Source organism: Micromys minutus (assembly GCF_963924665.1).
Source record: "Micromys minutus genome assembly, chromosome: 24".
NCBI lineage: Eukaryota > Metazoa > Chordata > Mammalia > Rodentia > Muridae > Micromys > Micromys minutus.
Genome location: NC_137959.1, coordinates 7,810,461 through 7,824,104, shown reverse-complemented (window position 1 = coordinate 7,824,104; position 13,644 = coordinate 7,810,461).

Here is a 13,644-nt window from a genome sequence, read left to right as displayed (position 1 = left end):
CTTATCATAGGAGTGTCTTAAGACACCTGCAAAATGCCATATATCAGAATACCTGTCATCTATTGAATGTTAATTAAGACTATATGTCATGACAACGTGTCCAAGACAAACAGCTTAAAATGAGGGGATTTATATTGGCTCACAGTTTATTTATTTCCAACTCCTAGCCAGTAGACTCTACTCCTCTGGGGCCTGTGTCACAACAGTAAATTGTGGTAACTGGAAGTAGGTGCTTATCTTGATGCAGCTAGAGAAAGACCGTGAGTGAAGAAAGCTGTGGTCAGGATACAACACAGCCCTTCAAGGGTGTTCCTAGTGATTTAACTTTCTCACACTACACTCTGTTCCTTAATGACTCTACCTTCTTCCCACAGGACCACAGAGTGGGGACCAAGCCTTTAGTGGGCCTTTAGAGGACACTCCAGATACAGGTGAAAGCTTGTAGTTAATAGAGAAAACCACCTCCATCCATCCTTTGCCTATTCTCTGAGCTATTACCTTCCTAGAACCCACTGACTATCCCTTCATTTATTCATTTTCTAAGCTTCCTGCTGCAGGTTTTGAAAACCATTCATTGTGTTAGATTTTAAAACTAATGAGCACAGAGGCCCCTGTGAACTCATTTAATGCCTTATAATATGTACCAAGGAGCTTCATTCACATGAAAATGTTGGTGTTTATCGAACCTCTCAAGGGTCCGCTTTTCCATCATAGGTTTGGGCTGACTTTGAGGCAGTGCATTTTTTTTTTCACCCCCTTATAACTTTATTTTAAAAAGAGAGATACATGTACAGATTTTTAAAAGCATTTTGGCATAACACTGTATGAATATATTTTTGTCAGTAGTTAATTCTTTTAGAAGTTTGATAGCATGCATTGAAATCTTACTAGTTACCATAAGCGTAAAGTACATGTAGAACAGAAAGTAACATGGAAACAGAGTTTTCGTGGTGTGTATAGATTAAACATAATAATTATTGTATACCAAAAATTGCCACAAGGCTATACTCTTAGCTCCTGGATTATTAATGATTTAAGGTCCAGGTATACCACAATCTGAAAGGGTGCTATACCATTAATTTTTTTTTTTTTTTTTTTTTTTGCTAAGAAGGACTGAGGCTTTCACTTTTAGGCCTTTGTTTTTCTTGAGCTTCATATTGTCTGTGAGTTGTTTTTAGGGTGTTCAGAGCTTTCTAGGGCTAGTATCCAACTATCAGTGACTGCATATTACATCTCTTTTTTTGTGACTGAGTTACCTCACTCAGGATAGTATCACGATGCATCCATTTTCCTAGGAATTTCATAAAGTCATTGTTTCTAATAGCTAAGTAGTACTCCATTGTGTAAAAATACCATACTTTATGTATCCATTCATTTACTGAAGGACATCTGGGTTCTTTCCAGCTTCTGGCTATTATAAATAGGGCTGCTATGAACATTGTGGTGCATGTGTCCTTATTGTATGTTGGAACCTATTTGGGACATCTGCTGTCATCTGAATTTTTGATCTTAGCCATTCTGACTGGAGTGAGGAGGAATCTCAGGGTTGTTTGGATTTGCATTTCCCTGATGGAAAAGGATGTCGAAAACTTCCTTAGATTCTTCTCAGCCATTCAATATTCCTCAATTGAGAATTTTTTGTTTAGCTCTGTACCCCATTTTTAATAGGATTGTTTGATTCTCTGAAGTCTAACTTCTTGAGTTCTTTTTATACATTGGATATTAGACCTCTATCAGATATGGGGTTGGTAACAATCTTTTCCCAATCTGTTGGCTGCCATCTTGTTTCCTTGACAGTGTCCTTAGCCTTACAGAAACTTTGCAATCTCATTAAGTACCATCTGTTGATATTTGACCTTAGAGCACAAGCCATTGTTGTTCTGTTCAGGAAATTTTCTCCTGTGCCTATGTGTTCTAAGGTTTTCCCTACTTTCTCTTCTAATAGTTTCAGTGTACCTGGTTTAATGTGGAGATTTTTGTTTCACTTGCACATGAGCTTTGTACAAGGAGATAAGAAAGGGTCTATTTTCATTCTTGTGCATGCTGAAGGCCAGTTGAACCAACACCATTTGTTGAAGAGTCTGTCCTTTTTCCATTGAATGTTTTCAGCTCCTTTGGCAAAAATCAAGTGACCATATGTGTGAGAGTTTATTTCTGGATCTTCTATTCTGTTCCATTGATCAACGTGCCCATCTCTGTACCAGTACCATGCAGTTTTTAACACAATTGCCTTGTAATATAGCTTGAGGTCAGGGATAGTGATTGCCGCAGATGTTTTCTTGTTGTTGAGGATGGATTTAGCTATTTTAGGTCTTTTGTTATTCTAGATTAAATTGCACATTGCTCTTTCCAACTATATAAAGAACTGGGTTAGAATTTTGATGAGGATTACATTGAATCTGTAATTGCTTTAGGTAAGATGGCCATTTTTTAAAATGTTGATACTTCCAATCCATGAGCATGGGAGATCTTTCCATCTTCTGAGATCTTCAATTTCCTTCTTCAGAGATTTAAAGTTCTTGTCATACAGGTCCTTCACTTGCTTAGTTAGAGACACACCAAGGTATTTCATACTGTTTGTGATGGTTGTGAGTTTATCTTTTTTCTAATTTTTTTCTCAGCATGTTTGTCCTTTGATTAGAGGAAGGCTACTGATTGGTTTGAGATAATTTTCTATCCAGCCACTTTGCTGAAGTTGTTTATCAGCTGTAAAATTTCTTTGGTGGAATTTTTGGGGTCACTTACTTATAATATCCTGTCATTTGCAAATAGTGATATTTTGATTCCTTTTGAATTTGGATCCCTTTGATTTTCTTTTGCTGTCTAATTTCTCTGGCCAGGACTTCCAGTACTATTTTGAATATGTAGGGGGAGAGTGGGCAGCCCCTGATTTTAGTGGATTGCTTCAAGTTTTTCACTATGAAGTCTGATGGCAGCTATTGGTTTGCTGTATATTGCTTTCATTATGTTTAGGTATGGGCCTTGGATTCCTGTTCTTTTCAAGACTTTTAACATGAAGGGGTGTTGAATTTTGTCAAATGCTTTCTCAGCATCTAGTGAGATGACCACGTGTTTTTTTTCTTTGAGTTTGTTTATATAGTGGATTACATTGATGGATTTTCATATATTAAACCTTCCCTGCAACCCTGGGATGAAGCCTACTTGATCATGGTGAATGATCATTTTGATGTGTTCTTGGATTCGGTTTGCAAAAGTTTTGTTGAGTATTTTTGCATCAATGTTCATAAGGGAGATTAGTCTGAAGTTCTTTTTCTTTGTAGGACCTTTGTGTGGTTTAGGAATGAGGGTTATTGTGTGGCTTTGAAAAATGAGTTGGGTAGTGTTCCATCTGACTCTATTTTGTGGAATAGTTTGGAGAGTATTGGTATTAGGTTGTCAATATATGTCTTATAGAATTCTGCACTGAACCCATGTGGTGCTGGGCTCTTTTTGGTTGGGAGGCTTTTGATGACTGCTTCTATTTCTTTAGGTGTTATAGAATTATTTAGATGGTTTACCTGGTCCTCGTTTAACTTTGGTACCTTATATCTATCTGGGAATTCATTCATTTCTTCCAGATTTTCCAGTTTTGTTGAGTATAGGCTTTTGTAGTAGGATGTGATGATTTCTTGATTTTCCTCAGTCTCAGTTGTTATGTCTCCACTTTCATTTCTGATTTTGTTAATTTGAATACTCTCTCTTTGCCCTCTAGTTAGTCTGGCTAAGGTTTGTCAATCTTGTTAATTTTCTCAAAGAAACAGCTCTTGGTTTTGTTGATTCTCTGAATGGTTCTTTTTGTTTCTATTTGGTTAATTTCTGCTCTGAGCTTGATTATTTCTTGACATCTACTCCTCTTGGCTGTATCTGCTTCTTTTTGTTCTAGAGCTTTCAACTTTACTGTCAAGTTGTTGGTGTATGTTCTCTCAAGTTTCTTTCTGGAGTCACTCAGAGCTATAAGTTTTCCTCTCAGTACTGCTTTCATTGCATCCCATAGGTTTGGGTATGTTGTGCTTTCATTTTCATTAAATTCTAGAACATCCTTAATTTCTTTCTTTTTTTCTGCTTTGACTATGCTATTGTCAAATAGTAGAGCATTGTTCATCTTCCTTGTATATATGGGCTTTTTGTCGTTTTTATTGTTATTAAAGATCAGCCTTAATCCATGGTGATCTGATAGGAGGCATGGGAGTATTTCAGTCTTCTTATATCTATTGAGGCTTGTTTTGTGAACGACTATATGGTCAGTTTTGGAGAAGGTGTAGTGAGGTGCTGAGGAAAAGGTGTATTCTTTTGTTTTAGGGTAAAATATTCTATAGATATCTATTAATTCCAATTGGTTCATAACCTCTGCTAGTTTCACTGCGTCCTTGTTTAGTTTCTGTTTCCATGATCAGCTCATTGATCAGAGTGGGGTTTTGAAATCTCCCACTATTATTGTATGTGGTGCAATGTATGTTTTGAGCTTTAGACTGGTTTCTTTTATGAATATGGGTTCTCTTGTATTTGGAGCATATATGTTAAAAATTGAGAATTCTTCCTAATAAAATTTCCCTGTAATGAGTAAAAAGTGTCATTTCTTATCTTTCTTGATAACTTTTGGTTGAAAATCTATGTTGTTTGATATTAGAATGGCTACTCCAGCTTTTTTCTTAGGGCTATTTTCTTGGAAGGTTTTTCAAAGCCTATTACTCTGAGATAGTGTCTGTCTTTGTCTCTGAGATGAGTTTCCTATATGCATCACAATGCTAGATTCTTTTTATATATCCAGTCTGATTGTCTATGACTCTTTATTGGGTAATTTCATCCATTTATGTTAACAAATATTAAGGAATTGTGGTTTCTGTTTCTTACTATTTTTGCTTTTAGAAGTAGAATTATGTCTCTGTGTCTTTCTTCTTTTGGTTTTCTTGCTTAGTTATTTTCTTGCTTTTTCTAGGATGTAGTTTCCCTCCTTGTGTTGGGTTTTCCATCTATTATTCTTTGTAGGGCTAGATTTGTGGTCAGGTATTGTTTAAATTTAGTTTTGTCCTGGAATATTTTGGTCTTTCCATCTATGGTGATTGAGAGTTTTGCTGGGTATAGTAGCCTGGTCTGACATTTGTGTACTCTTAGGGTTTGCATGATGTCTGTTCAGGATCTTCTAGGTTTAAAAATCTCTGTTGAGAAGTCAGGTGTAATTTTGATTGGTCTGCCTTTACATGTTACATGACCTTTTCCCCTTACTGCTTTCAGTATTCTTTGTTTTGAACACTTGGCATTTTGACTATTATGTGTTAGGAAGAATTTCTTTTCTGGTCCAAACTATTTGGAGTTCTCTAGGCTTCTTTTATGCTCATGGTCATCTCATTCTTAAGGGTAGAGAAGTTTTCTTCTATGATTTTGTTGAAGATATCTACTGTGCATTTTAGTTCATATTCTTTGCCCTCTTCTATTCCTATTATCCTTAGGTTTAGTCTTCTCATTGTGTCCTGGATCTCCTGGACGTTTTGGATTAGAAGCTCTTTGGTTTTTGCATTTTCTCTGAATGTTTTCAATGTTGTCTTTAGCACCTGAGATTCTCTCTTCCATCTCTTGTAATCTGTTGGAGATGCTTGCATCTGTGACTCCTGATTTCTTTTTTAGGTTTTCCATCTCTAAGGATGTCTCTTTTAGTGTTTTCTTTATTGTTTCGATTTTTATTTTCAATTCCTTTATCTCGTTGGTTGTGTTTTTCTGTAGTTGTTTGAGTTCTTTATTTCTTTTTTAGGTTTTCCATCTCTAAGAATGTCTCTTTTAGTGTTTTCTTTATTGTTTCAATTTTTATTTTCAATTCCTTCATCTCGTTGGTTGTGTTTTTCTGTAGTTGTTTGAGTTCTTTGAGTTATTTTCACATTTCATCTTTAAAAGCTTCTATGTGTTTATGTTTGTCCTCATGTACTTAAGTGAGTTATTCATGGTCTTCTCGAAGATCTCCATCATCATCTTGAGGTATGATTTCAGGTCTGAGTCTTCTTTTTCTGGAGTGTTTGGCAATCCACTGCTTACTGGGGTGAGAGAGCTGGGTTCTGATGTTGCCAGGTTGTCTTGGTTTCCATTGTTTAAGTTCTTTCGTTTTTCTCTTGCCATCTTGTTGTCTTTGGTTGTACGTGGTCTTGTTGTTAGTGACTGGCACTTGTCACTCCTATATATCTGAGGGCTCATGGATTCAGGAAGAAAATTGCTTCTGAGTATTCAGCTTTTAGTGGGCAAGCAGTGAGTTCTGGGAGCAGTGACTCAGCTCTTTGTGGGCTCAGGCGTGGGAGCTCTTGTGAGGCTGTTCTGGTAGCTCAGTCCTGTGCCCACAGGTCCCACTGGCAGGAACCTGGCTCTTTCTCTGTGCCACAGCAGACCCTTTTCCTGATAGCACAGTACTTTCTGCTTTCTGAAATCTCCGGTGTGCTCTCCCTGGGCCTATGTGCCAGACTCCCCCAGGTCCAGGTGTAAGAGGACCTGTAGAGTTGAACTTCAATTACTGCCTTTCCCGGGCAGACCCCCGTTCCCACTGACAAGGACCTGTGCCTTGCTGTGGGCCTGTGTGTTTAGTCTGTGAGCTGGGGCTTTCCGGGCAGACCCAGATTCCCTCTGCCCGAGGCCCGGCCCTATTGTGGGCAGAAGCGGCAAGTTTTCCGCAACCTCTGCCTAGCCCTCTCTGCACTTTAGTTACTCACAGTGCAATATCACCTGTGTCCCCAGACCTCTGCTGTTCCAGATGGCAAAAGGCCTGAGCGATTGGTCTGTGCCCACATGCTTTCTGGGTGGATCCCAAGTCTGTCTGCCAGAGGTCCAGCCCTACTGTGTGCCGCAGCGACATGTTTTCTGCATGCTCTGCCTAGCCCTCTCTGGGCTTTGGTTACTCACAGCACAGTCTCATCTGGCCTGTGTCCCCGGTTCTGAGGCAGTGCGTGTTATGAATCATTCTACTGTGTAACTCTTTCATATGATTTTTTTTCTTATGATTTAATCACAATGCACAGGACCACATAGACTGCAGTCAAGGGATCCCAACAAAAAACAAAAGAGACCTGCAGACAGGGGCCACACTCTCTTCAGGACCTGCTTACAGAAGCTGATACTAAATGCATTCAGTATCTGAAGGATACTCCAGAAACACTTGAAAAGCATGAACCAAGCTACTGTGATCCAGCCTATACCATAAGGTCTCAGAATAAATGAACTGATTATCTTTCAGGTAAAGTATTAGGCACTGTCTTGAGGGGATGAACGTCCCCGAGGTTGAGTTTGGATTTATGATCTCTAATCTGATGCCACAGCTAGTAGCTATTCATGAGCCCATGGGGAAAAGACAGAAGAGACCATGGGTGGGAAAAATACTGATGCTCCAGGAGGTAACCATTAAACTACCTCATTGTTGAGGGTTTTGGAGGAGGCCATTATCTTGTGAGCATGACATGAGACACTAATGTTTTGAGCTCTCTCTGCCAGTTTAGACTTTGCCATGTGCTTCTGAGATACTCTCATGTTCAGTTTTACAACTCTTTGTAAATCTTTGAACTTTCAGTCAAACTATTGGTCAAACAGCTGAGAATTCCTGTTTTTATGAAAAACGACCAAGTACATTGTTCCAAGTTCTTGCTACCTAATGGCTTTACCTTCATCTCTGTTCCTATGGAGCTGCCCCAGAATGAAACTACATGGCTGCAAGAATCCTCTTTCAGTCATAGCTGGATAGCACAAAACTATGGTTGAACAAAACTTGAGCTTTTAAATTCAGTCAGTACAAAAAAGTCCATATATTTCATGACTGTAGACTTAATATTAGTATGCGTGCAGTGGACTATAAATAGGAAATGTAGGAACAGGCCACATATAACTTACTTGTCTCTCATGGACATACTGAAACCCAGTTCCATGTGCGTCATATTTTTCTTTTCTCGTGTAGTTGTAGACTCTGAATCTTGATTGGTCAAACAATGATCTCATTCACGATTAGCAGTTTAGATGATATTATGATGTGGTCAAAGGGCATGGAAACAACCTAATATGTATTGCCAAGAAGAGAATTGTTTTCCATGGAGAATGACAGACTCTCTAAAACCCCAAATTCCATATTATGGTTCATTTTGAAGAGTTTTCAGAGGGCCCTAAATGGAAGCCTTACCTGCTATTGATGTTTTGAACATTGTTGAAAATATTTGTCATGTAACTCAACTGGAAGCTCAGAGTTCCCTCAGGAAGGTTTGGAATAGCATATATAATGAGGTTCATGTGGCTTCTTAATTTTAACTAGCTCCAATAGATATGATATCTTTATCTTACTGTTAGGAGAAGCCATATGAAGCAATTTATTCTTCACCATGGGAGGGATTTCTCTGAAGTGCCATACTCTTGAATTCTTTTGGGATTTATTGCCTACCCTCCAGCATTCAAGTGTTTTAGTAATGTTTGAAGATTGATTCCTATCTCCTGCTTATCAGATGTAATCAGTGAAATTTCATTAATGTAATGTAACAGCTTGATTCCCTTGGAATGTGCAGTAAGCAGGGCCCCTGAAGAATGGATGATGATTTATTGAGTGCAGATGCAACCCAGAGATAGGATAGACAGAATCTATTGCAGGCCATGCCAGCCAAAACAAATCACCTTTGATGGCCTACACTAACAGGTGTAGAAAAACAATCATCTTTGCCAGATCAATAGTTGCACAGCAGGTTTCAGAGAACAAGCTGGTTTGGTCCTGTAGTGAAACTCCACTGCAGCAGGAGTAGTGATTACTCAATAATGTTTATGAAAAGCCCAGTCATTGACTAAGAGCTGTCTGTCTTCGGTGAAGGTTGAGCAAGTGAATATGAAATTCTTTCTTAGTGGGTTTGCATTAATCAGTGCAGTTTCATCCATTCTTATATGTCTTCAATCTTAACCTTGCTTTCCCATGCCACATCACTCACAAGAGACAGCTCCATGAACCTCCCATGAATTCTGCCAACAGAAATGGACAAAGTCATACATGTTTTGGTTATGTATTGACTTCTGTGAGTCACAGTTTAAATTTTGCAGGGGAAGAGGCTTGCTGAAATGTGACTTCAGATGCTAGAGTGGTAAAATTAAGTTTTGAGTAGAATGAGCACTTTTAGGGACAAAAACTATACCAAAAGAGGAGAGGACAGTGCTCCTTCAGACAAGGAGAAACTGTTGTAGCCACGGATAGAAATGGTACTTTGTAGTCAAAGAAGCATTAATACAAATTCAGGTATTAGGGTTCAGAATTTGAAAATCTCTTTGAAGTTATCTATTATCATAAAGATAGTCAATGCCCTACCTATGTGCAATTGCAATGGTTAGTCTTTGTTATCAGCTTTATTAGATTGAGGTACACCCAGAGATTACTAAAGATCATCTATGTGTCTGTGGAGTGCTTTCAGAGACAATTAACTGAATGTGAGATATGGCCTCAGATAAAATAAGGGAAGAAAAGCAGAGAAAGCCCACTAACATAAATGTCTGTTCTTCCACCTCTCTTTGTTTGCTGGTCATCATGATGTGAACTACTTTGCTCTCTTCTGCTACCTACCACGATTTATTGAAATCTCTGAAACCATAAGCCAAAACAAGTCCATTTTTCTAATTGTGTTTAATCACGTTTTTCTGCCACAGAAATGAAATTCTAACTAGCAGACTAATCAATGTACAAGCTTTAACAAGAGAATAGTTGCGATAACAAAAGTTTGATATTTATTGTAATTGAGTATCAGACTATATTTTTGTTTACCTGAAGTCACTCTCATTTTTCCTAGACACTATATATAGGTCTTTATTTACCCATTTGAGAATGTATTCGTTGTCAGCTTTGAGTCAGGCAATGAATTAGGCAACTCTGTATATCAGAATTTCAATGTAGGTTGCATTGAGCCAAAATTCAGGTTATCAACTTTGTAGATCAGAATTCCAATGTAGGTTGCATTGAGCCAAAATCCAGGTTATCATAGCAATCTTACTTTTTAGAAATTCCATGAGAGTCTATTTTTTCTTTTGCATTTTCTAGTTTCTAGATATTTCTGACTATTAACTATCATTTGCTCAGGACCTAAATTTTCTAGCTTTTGATTACTTTAATTAATTAATTAATTACATAGCAAATTTCTTACTATAGGTCAGGCTGGATTGGAATCATTATGTATAGCTTAAACTTCATTCAAACTTGTCTCAGCCTTCTGAATTTTGAGAATACATGCCTAAGCCACCACACAAAGCTTATTTTTCAACTTCAAAGAGAGAGCAGGGTTATATTTCATTACAATTCTTTTATCATCGCCCCATCATTAAGATGTTTGGTTTTCATCAGCCAGCTGGTACAATCAACACCAGGGAGCAGAAGCAGTTTTCTGGTATGTGATTTTTATCATATGACATCTTAAACAAAGTATCTTCAAAGTAAACATGAAGGTAGAAAACAGATTAGGAGTTTTCAAAGCCAGAGCCAGTCCATCACCATCAGGACCCGTGACCTGCCCATATTTTACTGAACAACCAGAGAAGCTGCAGGAGTACTCTCCCTCCTGATCCCATGGGTGAGTCCACACTTCCTCTCCACTGACTATCAAGGGAGAGACTGCCAGAAACACTTGGGTCTCAGGTAGCATGATGCTGACTGGGAATGGATAATTCTAGCACAAAACCTGAGCTAGCCCACTGCCATCAGAATTCACAACATACCCTCAGAGAGCTAAATACTCAAGAGCAATATCTGTGCTGAGCCCATGGGCCCACAGACTCACAAGAGAGACAAGCAGTAGACAAAAACAACAAGATCACCTAGCATCACAGACAACAAGATGGCGAGAGGCAAATGAAACCTAAGAAACAGAAACCAAGACAACATGGCAATATCAAAACACAGTTCTCTAATCACAGCAAAAAGTGTATATCCCAACTCACCAGAAAAAAAAATTTGGACTTAAAAATCATACTTCCTAATGATGATGGAGGTCCTGGAGAAGCACATGAATAACTCCCTTAAAGAATTACAAGAGAACCAGGAGAACACACATAAACAAGTAGAAGCTCTTAAAGAAAAAACACAAAAATCACTTGCAGAGCTACAGGAAAACACAACCAAACAGGTGAAGGAATTGAAAATGGAAATAGAATCAATAAAGAAATCACAAAAGGAGACAACCCTGGAGATAGAAGACCTAGGAAAGACATCGGGAGTCATGGATGCAAGCATAATCAACAGAATAGAAAAGATGGAAGAAAGAATCTCAGGAGCAGAAGGCACCAAAGAAAACATTGACACAACAGTCAGAAAGAAATGCAAAAATCAAAAAACTTCTAAATTAAAGCATCCAGGAAATACAGGACACAATAAGAAGACCAAACCTAATAATAATAGGTATAAAAGAAAGTGAAGACTCCCAAATAAAAGGCCCAGTAAATATCCTAAACAAAATCATAGAAAACTTTCTCAAGCAAAAGAAAGAGATTAACATGAATGTATAAGAATGCCACATAACTCCAGATAGATTGGACTAGAAAAGAAACTCTTCCTGACACATAATATTTAAAACACCAAACATTCAAAACAAAGAAAGAATACTAAAAACAGTAAGGGGAAAAGGACATATAATGGCAGACCAATCAGAATTACACCAGAATTCTCAACAGAGACTATGAAAGCTAGAAGATCCTGGACAGATATCATACAAACCCTAAAAGAACACAAATATCAGCCCAGGTTACTAAATCCAGCAAAACTCTAAATTACCATAGATGGAGAAAACAAGATATTCCAGGACAAAACCAAATTGACACAATACCTGTCTATATAAACAGCTCTATAATGGACAATAGATAGAAAACTCCAACACCAGGAGGAAATGACACCATAGGAAAAGCAAGAAAATAATCTCCTTGCAACAAACCCAAAAGAAGAGAATCACACAGACATAATTCTCTCTCTAACAACAAAAATAACAGAAAGCAACAATCACTATTCCTTAATATTGCTTAACATTAATGAACTCAATTCCTCAGTAAAAAGACATAGACTATCAGATTGGATAAGTAAACTGAATTCAGCTTTTTGCTGCATACTGGAAACTCATCTCAGCAACAAAGACAGACACTACCTCAGAGTAAAAGGCTGGGAAAAAACTTTCTAAGCAAATGGTTCCAAGAAACATGCTGGAGTAGCCATTCTAATATCAAATAAAATAGATTTTCAACCAACAGTTATCAAAAAAGAGAAGGAAGGTCACTTTTTACTCATCAAATGAAAAATCTATCAAGATGAACTCTCAGTCCTGAACATCTATGCTCCAAATACAAGGGCACCCACATTCATAAAAGAAACTTTACTAAAGCTCAAAGCATATATTATACCACACAGAATATTAATAGGAGGTTTCAACACCCCACTCTCATCAATAGACAGATTATAGAAGCAGAAACTGAACAGAGACACAGTGAAACTAACAGAAATTATGGACAAAGTGGGTTTAACAGACATTTATAGAGCATTTTATCCTAAAACAAAAGAATATACCTTCTTCTTATAACCTCATGGTACCTTCTCCAAAACTGACATTGTAGTCCCAAAATGATCCTCAACAGCTACAAAAAGATCAAATTTATCTCATGCATCCTATCAGATCACCATGGACCAAGGCTGGTCTTCAATAACAACAAAAACAACAACAGGCCCACATACACATGGAAACTGAATTGCTCTACTCAATGATAACTTGATCAAAGAAGAAATAAAGAAAGAAAATAAGGAGTTTTTAGAATTTAACAAAAATGAAGGCATAACATACGGGATGTAATGAAAGCCATACTAAGAAGAAAACTCATAGCTCTGAATGCCTCCAAAAAGAAAGTGGAGAGAGAATACACTAACAGTTTGACAGCACACCTGAATGTTCTAGAACAAAAAGAAGCAGATAAATCCAAGATAAGTAGATGACAGGAAATAATCAAACTCAGAGCTGAAATCAATAATGTAGAAACAAAAAGAACTATAGAAAAAAATTGACAAAAGCAGGAGCTGGTTCTTTGAGAAAATTGACAAGATTGGTTAAACCCTTAGCCAGAGTAACCAAAGGGCACAAAACCAATATTCAAATGAAAAAAATCAGAAATGAAAAGGGAGACATAACAACAAAAACTAAAAAATTAAAAAAATCATCTGATCCTACTACAAAAGCCTATATTCAACAAGACTGAAAATCTAGAGAAAATAGATAGATTTCTAGAAAGATACCAGATACCATAGTTAAATCAATACCAGATAAGCCATCTAAACAGTCCCATAACCCCAAAAGAAATAAAAGCACTTATTAAAAGCCTCCCAAGCAAAAAAATACCAGGACCAGATGAGTTTAGTGTTGAATTCTGTCAGACATCCATAGAAGACCTAATACCAATACTCTACAAACTATTTCACAAAATAGAGTCTGATGGAACTCTACCCAACTGATTCTTTGAAGTCACAATTACACTTATACCTAATCCACACAAAGACCCTACAAAGAAAGGGAACTCAGACCAACTTCCTCCATGAAAATCAATGCAAAAATACTCAATAAAATTCTTGCAAATCAAAGAACACATGAAAATGATCATTTACCATGATCAAGTAGGCTTCATCCCAGAGATGCAGGGATAGTT